Below are 16,182 nucleotides of genomic sequence, written 5' to 3'. Positions count from 1 at the left end.
GTGCATGTTTAGCTATACTACATCTTCTAGATCAAGGTTTCTTAAGCTCAGGTACAGGAATCCAAGAATTTGGATGGGGAAAAAATTAAATCTTTATTTTCATTAACTTCTAGTAGAAATTTAGCATTTCCTGCTATTATGAATATAAACAAAAAAAAACATTATTGTAAGAAAGAGCCTATGGGCTTCATTCATCCAATTGCCAAAGGGGTCCATGTCATAGTAAAGGTTGAAGACCTTTGCCCTAGTTCAGAGGTTCTCCAAGTGGGCAACACCGCCCCTTGGTGGGTGCTGGAACAAGGGGTGGGTGGTAGTAACCTCAGATGCTGAGGTTATTTTGAATAAAAATAAGGAGACAGTGGAAGCACAAGGAAAGAAGAACAGATAAGAAAAATTTGAAAAATCATTTATATATGTTTCATCTGTTGTGTAAAAGAGTTTCAGGTATGGGGAACCTATGACCTCAAGGCCACATGTGGCCATCTAGGCCCTTTAACTGAATCTAAACTTCACAGAAAAAATGTTCCCCACTATGGTTAAAGTCATAGTGATTACATTATTTTCCAAATAAACACACAAAATGCAAGTTGTAACACATCAGTGGTCAAGTAAAGCAGGTCTTAACAAGCAAGTGTTGGCAGGAGAGCGTGTCACACATTATCATGAAGTCCAGCATGCATTGGCAGAAATATGTGGGTATAATGACTTATTTACAATATGATAGTATCATATATATATATATATAGTATCATATATATATATATATATATACATATATATATATATATATAGACATACTGATGCAGTAATGTGTCATCAAAATTTCAATGCAGGGAAAAAACCCACAAATTTATAATAAATTGTTAAATTTAAGATGCATAATTTTAAAAATATATTTTATATATTTTTGAAATGATGCAAATTTTTTAAAAACTGCTAAAGGGTTAAAGAAAGTAGATTTCCAGGGGGTGCTGAGTAATTTTTTTCAAAGGGGAGGGTAGTCCAAATAAGTCTGGGAACCTCTGCTGTAGTGTAAATGGCTTTAAGAGCCTTTTCTGAACAAAGAGGGAGTGGTAAATTCCATTTAATCCATATTCCCCAGTTTGCACCTAATTTACTGCTTCCTATAAAAAAGAAAGGGAGACATGATCACTATTTTCAAACACTTAAAAGGCCAACATTGGAAATAATAAAAGTAACAATGACTAATCACATTCCTATAGCACTTTCAGCAATGTGTGTGTGTGTGTGTGTGTGTGTGTGTGTGTGTGTGTTAGTTTTTTTGAGACTAGATCTCCCTATCTTTCCAGGCTGGAAGTACAGCTGCCATTCATGGGCCTAGTCCCAGTATTGATTGACTTCAAAGCTTTAAAGTGCTCTGTTTTTTCCAAGTTGGGCTTTTGGGGTCCCATCCTATTGTTGAAGAACTAAGTGCAGAGTCCAGTCTGCTTTAGCCCTACTGTAATTCAGAACTCCCAAACTCAAGTAATTCTGCAGTAGGGAATATAGGCACGCACCACCATGCATACTAGTGACTAGTGCTTAGTTTTATAAAACATTATGTCCATGGAAACCTATGAAGTTGATTCTGAAAATACTATTATCTTCATTTCACAAATGAGAGAACTGAGACTCAAAGACTCTTGTCCACACTCACACATTTAAGTAGCAGCAGAGGTGGGACATGAATCCAGGTCTTCAGAGTATAAGACTAGTGCTGGCTGAAAGAATCATTGAACTTAATTGTTCTTGTCCCAGGAAAGCAGAATTAGTATCAGTGGGTAGAAATACAAGGCCATAAATTTTAGCTCAATACAAGAAAGAATTTCTTAATAATTAGAGCTGTCCAAAAGTGGAACGGGCCACATTCTCATGAGATGGTGGCTTCCTCACCCATTATGGATGCTACAGAGAGGACTCATGCTTTCAGAAGATATGCAGGGTTTTGTCTGATGCTAAGATTCTGTACAAATATATGAAAGTGTCACCAGACACAGCCATGTCCTTGCAAGGAGATCAAGTGCTTGGTTTATAGGCCTTTGAAGTATCCACATTGTGATATCTGTTTTACATTAGTTAAACTTGTCTAAGAATGGTGATCATTGAAATCAATATTTTTACTTGTATCCATTTCCCATTTTTCAGTCAGCTATTTATTTAAATTAATTTATACAGACTTGTAATAGCACACAGAATATTCTTTTCTTCATCCTTTCTTCAAATATGGTGTATAGTCAACTTTGACTCTAAGCAATCAATAGTATGGCTGCACATAGACAAATGATTCAAAAATTACTTCCAACTTAGTAACTAGGCGATTCTTGTCTGTTAAGATGTGGTCAATTTTATTTTTTATGATATTATTCAGTATTTCTCATGTCCATTATTTTCTGACTATCTTCTTGAAGAAAACATTCAATGTTATATAGATGTGAAGTATCCATGAAATCTAAAGGCATTTGGCCTCTTTCATTTCTTAGTCCTAAACTATATTTTCTAACACATTTTTCACTATTGACCCCTGTACTTAAATTTAGCACTGAAATAACAGAATACCAAGAAATAAGTATATGTGATATTGTTTGAAGGATCTTGTCAGATTCTTCATGGAATTTCTCTGTTTCTTTATCCTCTGAAATGGATATTGATTGACACATGAGCTTCACTTATGTTCACAGTAATCTTTTTACTTACACCAGTCATGACTAAATGAACCATAAACCAATGTTTCTTTCTGCCTTTGGTCACCCAATAACTCATTCTACCAACTCCTTTATCCACTTTTGCTCCACAGAGAACCCATGAGTCATGCTTCCATCTACCTGCAACCTCCTCATTTGTTCTAGTTTCAGTTATGGTGAGAACATCAATCTGAATGTTGTTTAGTTCCTTCAGTAGGATCCTCATTAATTCTTTGATCACTGGACACTTAAAGAAACAGTTAAATTTATGCTCACACATGACTTTAAAAAAGCATACCTTGGGCTCCCTTTTCTACCACTCAGTCCCCAGTACCACAAAAGCTTAAAGGGGCAATTGTTTCAGTCATATCCAGTTCTTCATGACCCTATTTGGGGTTTTATTGGCAAAGATAATGGAGTGGTTTCCCATTCCCTTCTCTAGTTAATTTTATAGATGAGGAACTGAGGTAAACATGGTTGAATGACTTACCCAGGATCACCAGCTAAGAAGCATCTGAGGCCAGATTTGAATTCATGAAGATGAGCCTTCCAGACCTAGCATTCTATCCATTGCGCCACCCAGCTGTCTGCTGCATAGTGCCACTACATAGTACTATGAGTCAATTAAAACATCTTTCTTTTCTTGTGTTGTCATGGCCAAAGAATGCATTACTGAATGCAACAGTGGTGATGTCCCTGTCTGTACCCACCTAGAGTGATCTCAAAAAAATCAGACAGTCTGTCAGTAACAGAATTGCACTGGAAAACTTTTCAGCATGGTAGAATCTACAAAAATTTCCAGTTCCAAGCAGATTTCAAGAATCCAATGTTACCTCCATGTCATGATGAAGCACTGACGTAAGATTTTGTAAAAAACATCTAATAATTTGTTAAGAGATTATTGTCTCCTCAATACCATACCAGTCACTGAGAAGATATAGATGAAATAAGGCCTAGACCCTTGCCCTCAAGAAGCTTAAATTCTGATAGGGAAGGTAAGAGATGTATAAAGATAGCCATCATAGGACAGCAGAATGTCATCATTTCAAAGGTAAGATCCAGATAAAAGTGCTTTGAAAAATTTGAAGAGGGAAACATTATGTCCAGCAAGGAAGATCAGAAATAGTTTTGTGGCAGGGGTACCATTTAAACTAGACTTCAAAGGGGCAAATGTCTGCATGTTTCTCTAGTTCATAGTGCCCTGATCATAAGATCACAGAACTTGGAGCTGGAAAGGACCTTAGAGATCATCTACTCCAACCCTCTCATTTCACAGAGAAGAAAACCAATATCCAAAGAGTGGAAATGACTTGCCCAAAATCACAAAGTAGCTGTGATCACACATTCTTCCTGGTCAGGCCTCATGTAGGATATATGTTGAGTTCTCAGCAACACATGGCAAAAAGAGTATCAGTAACCTGGAGAACCAACCAAAGAGTGCAACCAGAAGGGCAAGGGAACTAGGAAGCTTCTTATGTGATAACTGGTTGAAGAAATAGCAGATAGTTTCAGAAGGGATGATAACTATCTTTAAATATCCAAAAAGCTGTGAAATCAAAGAAGAATTAGAATTATTTTGATTATCTCTAAACAGTAGAGCTGGACACAATGGGTAGAAGAGGTCGAGAGGTAGGCTTCAATATGATATAAAGAAAATTTTCTTCCTTTAAAATTAAATATTTCATTTTCCCCAATTATACCTAAAAACAATTTTAACTTTTCTTTTCAAATTTTGAGTTCCACATTCTCTTCCTCTCTCCCCTCCCACCTCTATTGAGAAGGCAAGCAATTTGACATAGGTTATACATGTGTAGTCATGAAAAACACATTTCCATGTAAATGATTCTGTGAAAGAAAATGCAGGCAAAAAAATCCAAGAAAAATAAAGTAAAGAAAAAATATCTTCGATCTATATTCAGGTTCTACCCTTTCTTTCTCTGGAGATGGATGGCACCTTTCATCATAAGTCCTTTAGAATCACCTTGGATCATTATATTGCTGAGATTAGCCAAATCTTTTATAGTTGAGCATTTTACAGTGTTGCTGTTACTATGTACACTGTTCTTCTGGTTCTGCTTATTTCACTTTGCATCAGTTCATGTAAGTCTTTTCAGGTATTTCTGAGAGCATCTTACTCTTCATTTCTTACAGCACAATAGCATTCCATCACAATTGTATACAGCTTGTGCAATCATTCCCCAATTGGTGGACATCCCCTCAAGTTCCAGTTCTTTGCACCACTAGAAGAGCTACCATAAATATTTTTGTACATATAAGACTTTTTCTTTTTTGTTTTTTATCTCTTTGAAATATAGACTTAGGAGTGGTATTACTTGGTCAAAGGGCATGCATGGTAGAAAAGTCTATTACTAACTAAAACTACTCCCCAACCAGTACATAGTCAAAGGATATGAGTGAACCAGTTCTTTTCAGAGGAAAAAATCCAACCTATCAATAGCCATATGAAAAAAATTATTAAGATCAGAGGTATCAAACATACAGCCTACAGACAACATTCAGCTCTCCACAGCTAGAACCAGATTAAAATGCACTTAGAAAACATTTAATAAAATAAATAAAATACAATAAAACATATACAATATTACTTTGTGGTTTTCTAAATTAATATTCAGCCCAAGAAGATTCTTATGAATGGTTTAGTGGTCCTCCTTTATATTTGCTCTAAATCACAAGAATTAGATTAATGCAAAAGAAAACAATTCTGAGATTCGACCTCATACCTGTGAGATTGGCAAAACTGACAAGGAAGGAAAATGAGAAATGATAGAGAAGCTGTGAGAAAACAGGGACATTAATGCTCTCTTGGCAGAAGTGAAGTGGTCCAACCATTCTTGAGAACATGTTGGAACTGTAGCTACCCAATAAGTTATCACATGTGCATCCCCTTTGACCAGTGATATCATACGAGGTCCATAATTGAAAAAGATCAAAGTAAAAGGATACAAATGTACAAAAAAATTTATAGTTGCTTTTTTGTGATGGCAAAGAATTGAAAATTGAGGGCATACCCATCAATTGAGGAGTGATTGAACAAGTTATGATATATACATATATGAGTGATAGAATAATATTGTGCTATAAGAAATATGAAGGGAAGAAATATGAAGTCAAACCTAGAATGACTTGTATGAACCAAAGTAGAATAAAGTGAGCACAATCAAGAAAAAACAATAAAATAAAAATAATACAAAGACAAACAATTTGAAAGACTTAATAAGTCTGATCAGCCACAATCAAAATTCCAGGGGATTCATGAAGAAAAATACAATCCACCTCCAGATACAGAGCTGACAGATTTAAGAGTACAGACTAAAACATTTTTATTTTGCTATTAGTGATGCAAGAATTTGTTTTGCTCAGCCATGCTTATTGGTAAGGGGGATTTTATCTTCTTGTCTTTTCTTCTGTTGACTTCTTTTTTCAGTAAGGTTTAAAAGTAGAGAAGTGAGAGGAAGAGAAGGCAGACTTCTATTTATATTAAAAAAGAAAATTTCAATAAAATGGATAATTAGAACTATCCAAAAACCAAGGTCTTCCAATGGAGTTTGGGCGGAATGATTACTTTTTTTAGGATATCACAGAGGCAATTCTTGGTCAGTTATAGAACATAGCAGATACCCTCTGGGATCCCTCCCACAGCTAGGATTCTGGGATTCTAAGTAGCAAATCCCTGTGAGCAGTTGGAAGAGGAACATAGTGAAAAGAGGGACGTATCTATGATGCAATCAGGGAGACCAAGTGACCAAGCAAGCAAGGACAACCCCACCATATTCAAAGTTGTGGTTTCTTCCTGGTACTCCACCTCTGGTTTTTGAGTCAGAAATTTTAAGCTAGTTGTTTTGCATTAAAGCAAGTTACCCCAGCCAAGTTTCAAGCCTATGATTTCAAAGGCAGATGGCATTCTGCATTCAAGGATAGGAATTGAAATACATTTGGAAAAAGGCAATTAAAGATAAAAGACTGGTATCTTTTTGGACACTCCATCACCCCAGGTCCAGAGCCCCCTATCATATTACATCTCATTAGCCCATGGAAACATACCCTAAGGTTTGGACAACTTGCCTTATAAGACTCAGAAGGAGATATAGAGTTAAGGAAGTGGTGGGAAATCCTTCATCCAGGCTCAATCTAGAGCGGCTGCTTCAGCCAAACCTTCCTTACCTCCTTACCCAGGACTGATGCCTGATAGCAATGGGGGACTCATACACAAGTGCCTTCCTGGAAATGATGAGAAGACTGTCTCTCCCATTCCCCCAAAGAAGGGTTCAGGCATCTCCCCTATAAATGGCAACCTTTAAGATTTTATAGTCTTCAAGGAGACAATGAGAGGTAAAAGATGATCAGAAATAAACCTTAATTAAGTGTTGCCTGGTAGTACCTTAACTTCTTATACTACATTTAAAAAAAAAAGCAGATTCTAGGAATTTCCACAGACCAATGGGGAAGATAGCTTGGAAGAAGGAAGAGAAGAGGGCTTTTCAATTTCCTTCAAGTTAGCTAATACCAGCTCATATCCCAGGTATTCACTAGGTCTATGGATCACCAGAATAATGAAGAAGATGATGATAGCTCGCATTTATACAGTGCTTTAAGGTTTGCGAAGCACTTAACTAAGAATAGTTACATAGAACTTACTATGTCCCAGGCATGATGGAAGGTACTTTACATTATTGTCTCACTTAGTCCTCACAACAACCCTGGGAGGTTTGGGGATTTTTTTCCCTAATTTTATAATCTTCATTTTACAGATAAGGAAACTAAAGCACACAGAGGTTAGGTGACTTGCCCAGAGTCACATAACAAGTATCTTTGGCTAGATTTGAACTTGATTCCAGGTCTATCATTCTATCCACTGTATCACTTTCAATGGTGTCCCTAGTTATATAGAAGTCATCTTGTATAAACCACCTCCATCCCATAAACACATACACACCCACACACATAGTACCCTGCCTCCATCATTTTTATTTAGGTGAAAATGGGCTCAGATTTCTCGTCTGTAAAGTCAGGGATCTGGTGATATCTAAGGTCTTCTCCAGATCTATAGCCTATGTTTCCATGATCACAGTTCCTAAGAGATAGCTATGGTTGTGAGACCTTGGGAAAAGGGGCGGGCAGAGTGAGTTACATTATACACTGACATTCGTAAATACTGTCATTATCTTTTTGTTTGTTTTTAAACGGCAATGGAATGAGTAGGGTCTTTTTTGGACTTCCACACAAACAGATGATAAATTAAGGCTTGTTATCAATCAAGTGTGGAAACCTAACCTACTACAAGACAAGGTTATGATGACACCGTATTTGCTTTAAGCAATAGATACACTTCTGACTTAAGCAAGAACAATATTCTCATTGTTGCATTCTTTCAAAGTAGTCACCACTTGAGAAATGGGCACCATAAGCAATGATGACCTTCCATATCACTACACTTGGATGCCATTAATTTAATTTTTTGGAATATATTCTATATGTGACTAGGGAAGGCACTGGATTTCCAACTCTTATGCCTCATTAAAAAGCAATGTGTAAACAAAATGGAACCTCACCTACTGATGAATGGATTAATAAATTGTGGTAAATTAATGTAATGGAATATTATTGCCCCATAAGAAATAATGAATATAGGAACTCAAAGAAACACAGAAAAAACTTATGGGTAACTATGGAGAATACAGAAAACAAAACCAAGACAGCTAGATACATAATGATGGTAATATTGCAAATAAATTAAAAGGTTTTCAAATTCATATCAATTGTGCTGACCAATCTTGGTCTCAGAGAACAGATAATAGATGGATGATTGTCTCTTTCCAGTAAAGAGGGAGGGAGCTTTAAAAGGGGTTTGATACATATGCTGTCAGATAAGGTCATTTGTTGATGGACTATTGCTTAACTTTTTCTTGGTTACAGGGGAGGATTCAGTGGGTAAAAGAGTGATGAGAAATTGCTAAAATGTTAAAAAAGAGAGAGAGAAAGAGAAAATAAAACAATTCTAACTTCTAGAAATGTTGCTTGCTTCTTGGAGGATATTAATTGAATTCAATAAACCCTAAGTGCCTTGACTAATGCAGATACTAAGGTGAACTATGATAAAGATCCTGTCTCCAAGAAGATTATAATCCAGTGGATGAGATGCTATAAATAATTATGATACAAGGCAGAATGTGATAAGTACACAAAGGTACAATTATGAACTGTGCCAAAGGTAAGGTATAGTCCCAAGGTGGGGGGGGAGGGGAACCTATGGCTTTGAGGCCACATGTGGCCCTCTAGATCCCTGGGTGCAACCTTTTGACTGAGCCCAAGTTTTACAGAACAAATCCTTTTAAGGGGATTTGTTCTGTGAAGTTTAATTCAGTCAAAGGGCTGCACTTGAGGACCTAGAGGGCCACATGTGGCCTCAGGGTCACAGGTTCCCCATGCTTGGCTCAGTAACAGTATTATTTAGAAAGATAGTGAGCTTGGATATGACAAGAAATTGACAGAAGAATGGAAAACTTGGCAACCTTTCAAACCTAAAAATTATTATTCAAATTTAATATGTTTGGAAATATATTCCACTGAGAAATACCCACATTAAGAGAAAACAAAAGCTAAAAAGGTAAGATTCTGAGCAAGACTTTTAATCTCCATGCCTAAAATGAGAGGTTGTACTTAATGACCTCTAAGGTCACTTTTGATCCTAGAAAGTTTTATTCTTTTCTTAACCTATATGTTTACTGTAAGAGAAGGAAGGGGTTATTTCATTGAACCTCGGGGAAGCAGCTAGGCTTTGACCAAAAGGCTAGCCTTCTAAAATGGAAAGGCTACAAAAGGCTAACAATATGGTACTTTGAACAAAGGTAGGGTTATACTTGGACTTCTATGTATTCAGGTGCAAACAAGAGTTTAAGGGATTTTTTTAAGTGAAACAAACCTGAGATATAAACTTATATAACAGTAGTGCTGGAAGGGACCCTAGAATTCCTTCTAAGTCCCTCATTTTACAGATGAGGAAACTAGTTCACTTACTTCACTTAATAGACTTGTTTCACATTATACAATTAATTAATGACAGGCTAGAACAAGACTAACCCCAAAACTAGGACTCAAATCTCTTAACTGGGTAGAGTCCAGAGCCACTATACCACACTGCCTCTGGGTTAGGTTCTCCTAAAATAAGCAGATCGTGAAGCTAAGCTTATAAACCAGGGGAAAGGAGGTCTCTGATGTTAACTATCTGTTTGACTATGAATCTACCACCTCTCCAGGCCTTATTTTCCTCATCAGCAAAATTAGAGCATTAGAGTAGACTGACGGCCTTCCTGTTCTAGATTTATGGTCATATCAATAAGGTCCCAAATTCATTTTGGGGGGAAAATCTAAATAGAGGAAGAATTTCCTGAAAGTAAGATTTGGAAGGACCACAGGCTGCTGAGGAGTGATATGGACTTTCTACCTTGCTGATCTTTAAGAGGAAGAAGATGGAGAGAGGGAAAGGGAGAGGGAGAGAGAGAGAGAGAGTGAGAGGGAGGGAGGAAGCAAAGAAAGGAGGGAGGGAGTGGTTTGCATCCATTAGGGGTGGTTTGTGTCATCTTGTCCAAAGGTTAGTCCGTCAATATCCCATCACTTCTCAAGTACCTAGTCTTATGACTCTCTGATAATGAGTTTAAATTGTGGGGAGAAAAAGTTACATCCTCTGGTGGCCTATTTGGAGCAAAGTAATAAACCAGGTTGATTATCTTGTCTATTTGCACTTTGTCACTTGGTGGTCATCAAAAATATCTCATATCCTTCCATAGTCTCAATTCTCTTCACTGTGAAATTGAGAGATGGGATGGTGGGAAAGGATAGAAAAGAAAGCAAGTCAATAGAACTCTTGAGCTCTAATGAGGGAGGGGAGGGACAGATCTTAAAGGATGCTCTCAATCAGTTCTTAGAACATGCTTCAAAGTATTCCAATTTTCTATAAATGTTTGTGGACAGATGTGATTTTATGCATAAAATTAAATATAATTATTTATATATTTATATAGAAATATAATCTATATTATATTATATAGTACCTATAATATATAATACATAATTATATAATATATTATCTATGATATATTTATATATTATATCATATAATATCATATTATTATATGTAATATAATATCATTAAACATAAATATAATTAAATACCAATTTCTCAAAATTGTTCCACAGTGGCATCACATAATTAGCTGTTCATTGTACCCATTTCTATCCAAAAAAGGCATTGAGACAAGAAAAGTTAAGGGATGCTACTCACTGTCTGGGAAAAGTTCAGCAGTCAGTCACTTCCTTCCCCTTCACCTTCTAGTATCTCTCATTTGGAGTGAAGAGTCAGAAATTTTGTTTCTTGAATCCATTCCTCCCGCTCTGAAGGCAAGTTCCTGGTCTGAGCTGTCCAGACAAAAGTACTACACAAAGTCAAGCAGGCACCCACATGTGGGCATGCACAGTTGTATCTTGATGGACTGGTATTCCTTGGGAATGATTCTAGTAGCAGGGGAGTGGGGAAGGCGGGGCATGGGGTGTCAAGTAGTGAGTGACTCACATACTAGGTGATGAACACAGACTCTCACAGAAATTACAGGTTTCCTTCTCTGGCAAGGGGCCCAGAAGGGGTAGCAACAGGATCTATAATATTTGGCAAGCTAACATCAACCCTGGCAGAAACTGTCATCAGCCTAAGACGAGTGGGTTAAGTGTCTAAGTAGGAGGGAGAAGTTCCAAATTTCTCTAGGGTGGCTCTGTGTAGGGTTTAGACATTCAACTTATTAACCACCTACTCTGTACCAGGCCCTGTGTTAAGTGCTGGGAAAGCCTTCAACCTTAAGGAGCTGTCTTGATTGAGGACCGAGTGAACGCAAACTTATCTACCATGCTCTAGCTAACTGGTTCCATGCCCTTAGATGAGACTTAGAGATTTTCTCATCCCATCCACCTATCCCACTCAGACCTAACTGCTACTTTCCCTCTACCTCACCCCCTACCCTTGCCCCTGCCAATGTCCTTCTTTGCTCAGGGCACAATAAGCAAATCAATTGGTTCTGGTAAGGACATGTCAACTAAGTGCCCTGTGGATCAACCCACCATCCCTACGGTTCTTGCAGGCACTCCCTTTGTCTGGCTACCACAGCTCTCTGTTATTTGGTATCATCCTCGACTCCTCACTTTCCCTCATTCCACATATTCAACTGATTGCCAAATCCTGTCATTTCTATCTCCACAGTATATTTGGCAACCATTCCTTCTCTACACTCAAAACTAAGACCTGACTTTAAAAAGCCAAGGTGTGCCACTGGATCTGGGCCATCATCAGTCGTCCTGACTCTGTCTTGCCGCTGGACCCCATGACTTTGGGGAAGAGAGTGAGACTAATGATTTTGCACATTTCTGCATGTGATGATTCTGCCTCATTTAAATCCAACTCACTTGCAAGTCAAGACATCATCGTCCTGATATCATTGGTCCTGTTCGACAACAACAAACAATTCTCACCTGGTTACAGTCCTGGTTCAGGTCCTAATCACTTCTTCCCTGAACTGCAAAGGCCTATTAATGGGTCTTCCTGCTTCGAACTCAAGGATGGCTACAGACCAAAGGAGATTCTTTGAGTTTATGCTGTATTCCTGAAGGTCCTTCCTTGAATGTACTCTACAGTTTCTGATGGAGGTAGCTTCAGTAGCCCATAGATACTTAATAGTGAGTTTCTTGGTGGCACAGTGGAGCAAGCGCTGGTCATGGAGTATGAGTTCAAATCTGACTTTAGACATTTTCTAGCTATGTGGGCATAGGCCTGTTTGCCTCAGTTTCTTCAACTATAAAATTGGGACAATAATAGTACCAACCTCTCAGAGTTGTTTTATGAGGACCAAATGAGATAATAGTTGTAAAGTGGTTAGCAACAGGGTCTGGCTAGCTATAATAATAATAGTTATAATCATCATTATTCAAAACAATTTTCTATACCTGTGGGGCCTGTGAATTTATTTTTTAATATATTTTGATAACTCTCTTTCAATGCAATTGGTTTCCATTTTAATTTGTGCATTTAAAAATACTAGTCTGAGAAGGGGTCCACAGATTTCACCAGATTGCCAAAGGGAGCTCTGATACTAGCTGTATGATCTTAGATAAGTTACTTCCCTTCTCTGGACTTCCTTGTCCTAATCTGAAGGATGGGGATGATAACAATTTCTATGCTACCTTCCTTATAAGAGCAACTAGGTGGTACAATGGTTAGAGTGTCTGTCCTAGAGTCAGAAAGATCTGAGTTCAAATTTGAATTCAGACACTTACTAGTTGCATGACCCTGGGCAAGTCAATTAACCCTGTTTGCCTCAGTTTCTTCATCAGTAAAATTAGTTGGAGAAGGAGATGGCAAACCACTCCAGGGTCTTTGCAAAGGAAATCCCAAATGGGGTCACAATGACTGATACTGTTGAACAACAAAAACAACTTTCCTCATAGTTTTGGGTTTCTTGAGGAAAGAATTTTGTAAATCTTAAAGTACTACTGAAATATGGCTTGTTGCCTCACTGATTAATCCTGCCCTTAAAGGTGTCTAGTAAGAAGGTGAAATCAGCCTTCCCTATATTCAAGATTCTTGTTTGTCAGCTATCTTTTTAATACCTTGACTCCTTGGAATAAATCTAAATTTCCCGTTAATTGAACCTTAATGACTAACTGGACTTTTAGACTCTAAGATATGATTTTCAAGAGGTTCTATTATCTTCCTCTTATAATGTTATTATCTACCAGAAAATTAGACACCTGGATTCCTTTAAAAACCTGTCTATTGCATGTAACTTTGATAGTGAATTCTTTGGGGAAAGAGGCAGAATATATCCTTTTTGTTCTAATTGCTCCAACTGTATCTACCAACTCAACTGAAGCCAACCCTTTCTTTTCTGTTTTAAAGGATTAACCCATTCCCTTGACCCTCTGCTGATTTTACTACTGACTCTCCCTTTTCCTCTTGTAAGAAATACCCACATTTTCTTCGTCTGTTCTTGTTACTATCTTATATAAAGACCATTTCTCAGTGCTTAAGTGGAGTCAAAAGAACATTCACCTACAAGTCAAATGATGTGATTTCTAGTCTTATATTTCTACCACTAACTTGCTGCATTATTTCAGCTAAATTACTTTCCCCTTTGAGATTTAGTTTCATCATCTGTCAAATGATAGGGTTGAGCTAAATAATAATAATAAAATAGCTACCGTTTATATGTAACTTTAAAGTTTGTAAAGCTCTTTATAAATATTATCTCATTTTATTAATTATCTTAATTATTCCATTATTTATTATGATCTTTATTATTAATTATCTTATTATCTTTACAAATATTACCTCATTTTATTCTCTTGGTGAAGGGGAGGGAAGAAGTCCTTTTAATTTCCTTCAAGTTGGCAGGCACGTAAGCAACTGCCAGCCTGCGGGCCGCTACAATAATAATAACAGCTAACATTTACAGAGCACTTTAAAGTTTGTAAAACACTTTACAAATATCATCTCATTTGATCCTTACAACAGCCCTGGGAAGTAGGTGCTATTATTACCCCCATTTTACAGATGAGGTAACTGAGACAGACACAAGTTAAGTGACTTGCCCAGGGTCACACAGCTAGTAAGTCTCTGAGACAGGATTTGAACTCAGGTCTTCCTGATTCCACATCCAGGGCTGTATTCACAGTGCCACCCAGCTGCCTCTAGTTTATTAATATTCTAGGTCCTTCTCAGACCTAAAATTCCTATAATTCTGACTGGATTTTCTGTCTATCTTCCTGAGGTTACAGAAACCACACAAGAACATGATGCTGGAAGGGACCTTGACGTTAGTTATCTAATCCAATCCCTCTTGTCAAACTTCCCCCTATTTAACAGATGAAGCCAATGAGGATTTAAAATCTAGACTTCAGATTCCAGACCTAACATTCTTTCAGTGGAGCAACACTGCTGCCTGCCCATAATCAGGCGGACTGATGCTGTCAGTTCTAATGCTAGCATTACCATAGGATCACTGTGTGAACTTGACACAAAACTGAATAGACTGTTCATCCTCTCACATCAGCACAAGACACATTTTCTCTCAAAGAGAAGACTCGAGATAGTTTTTATTTAGAAAGGAGGTGATGCTTCTGGAGGCACCAACACTTCATTGTACATACAACCTCAAGGAAAGGGAAAGACTATAAATCTATGATCCGCTATTCACTGTAATCGACCTCCCTCCCACAGTTTCAGTTATCCAGGCCCTAAAACAATAATAACAATATTAATCATAGTAGTAATAGTAACATTGTAGCAGTACTAGTAGTAGTAGTTAAATAGATGTTAAATTTTCAGTGTAAGCATTTACACTGAAATGAAATCCACAAATGTTACAAATTAGGGTTTTATCTATTGTTTTGTTGGTAATCTAAATTTAAGAAAGTTATGGGGAAAATGTTACTAATGTAGATTAGATTTCAAAGTGTGTCATGCAATTTCAGAGAGTTGGCTGTCAAACCTACTCCCCTGGAGGTTAGTGAAAATTCAAATGTAATTTTTTTTCCACCCAAGTTCATAGATCCAATCTATCCACAAACACCTGAGGATCCCCGGACCGCAAGTTAAGGACCCTTACTCTAAAGACTACAAGTTTCAGGGAAAAAGTTAGGTTCAAAAAGCAGAAATTCCCCAAACCAATTAAATAGTAAGTCTAGCCCCTATCTCCTAATAATATTTCACATTTCTATAACTGTAAAACATAGTGAATGGCCCTTTCTAAATCCTTATTCTTCTGGACCATTATGTAAGTATTTAGTACCCTTTACTTTCATTTGGATGCTCCTTTCTGTGTTTTTCTGACACTACTTCCATTCTCCTACTTGTCTGGTTGCTCCTTTTCAATCTCCTTTGCAGGACCAACACTCACAGGTGATCAGCAGGCATCTCAAAATCAACAAGCCCAAAGCATAACTGATTATCTTTCTTGCAAAACCCACTCCTTTGTCTGAGTTCCCTGGGGTTATGAAATATATATATTGGAAAGAAGATTGACTCTGTAGTTATAGGACCTAAATTCAAATTAAGCCTCAGAAGTTTACTACTTGTGAGCTTTAATAAGCCAATTAACTACCACGTGCCTCAGTTTCCTCATATGTAAAAGGAGGAGGTTGGACTGGCCTCTGGGGTTCTTTACAACTAGCCCTAAATCTATCATAGAGCCTATGACCTAAACATTTTACATTAGAGGAAAACCATTAGCTGCACTGCCATCTAGTGGCAGTTCTATGGATTTAAAGAACATCGTCTTGCTCCACTTGTCTCAGCTTGGAAAATCTTTTGTTAAATGCAATTACTTTTTATAGAAAACAATTAAGAGGGACTGGTGTTTTCCTTAGCTATTGGGCTATACCATAAAAAATTATACTAAATTGAATATAATAAGAACTAAAAAAAAAAAAGCCAAGGCAAACA

The 16,182-nt window shown here is 37.3% G+C and overlaps 1 protein-coding gene across 7 annotated transcripts in view; it reads right to left on the bottom strand.

Annotated features, from left to right (window-relative positions):
• LOC140526282 (putative adhesion G protein-coupled receptor F2P) overlaps positions 1-16,182 on the bottom strand; it is a 57,532-nt gene that overhangs the window by 38,895 nt on the left and 2,455 nt on the right. For 4 of the 7 annotated variants that reach the window (XM_072642392.1, XM_072642388.1, XM_072642398.1 and 1 more), the window contains exon 2: positions 10,981-11,114. The gene's annotated coding sequence lies outside the window, so the exon portion shown is untranslated. Of the gene's footprint in view, positions 1-10,980; positions 11,132-12,215; positions 12,320-16,182 lie in introns of those variants that run through there. The other 3 variants (XM_072642393.1, XM_072642389.1, XM_072642390.1) reach the window with 3 other exon arrangements.

The sequence above is a fragment of the Notamacropus eugenii genome, chromosome 2 (assembly GCF_028372415.1).
Source record: "Notamacropus eugenii isolate mMacEug1 chromosome 2, mMacEug1.pri_v2, whole genome shotgun sequence".
In the NCBI taxonomy this organism is placed as follows: Eukaryota; Metazoa; Chordata; class Mammalia; order Diprotodontia; family Macropodidae; genus Notamacropus; species Notamacropus eugenii.
The sequence above is the reverse complement of the archived record's forward strand: the minus strand, read 5'-3'. Positions and strand labels throughout refer to the sequence as shown.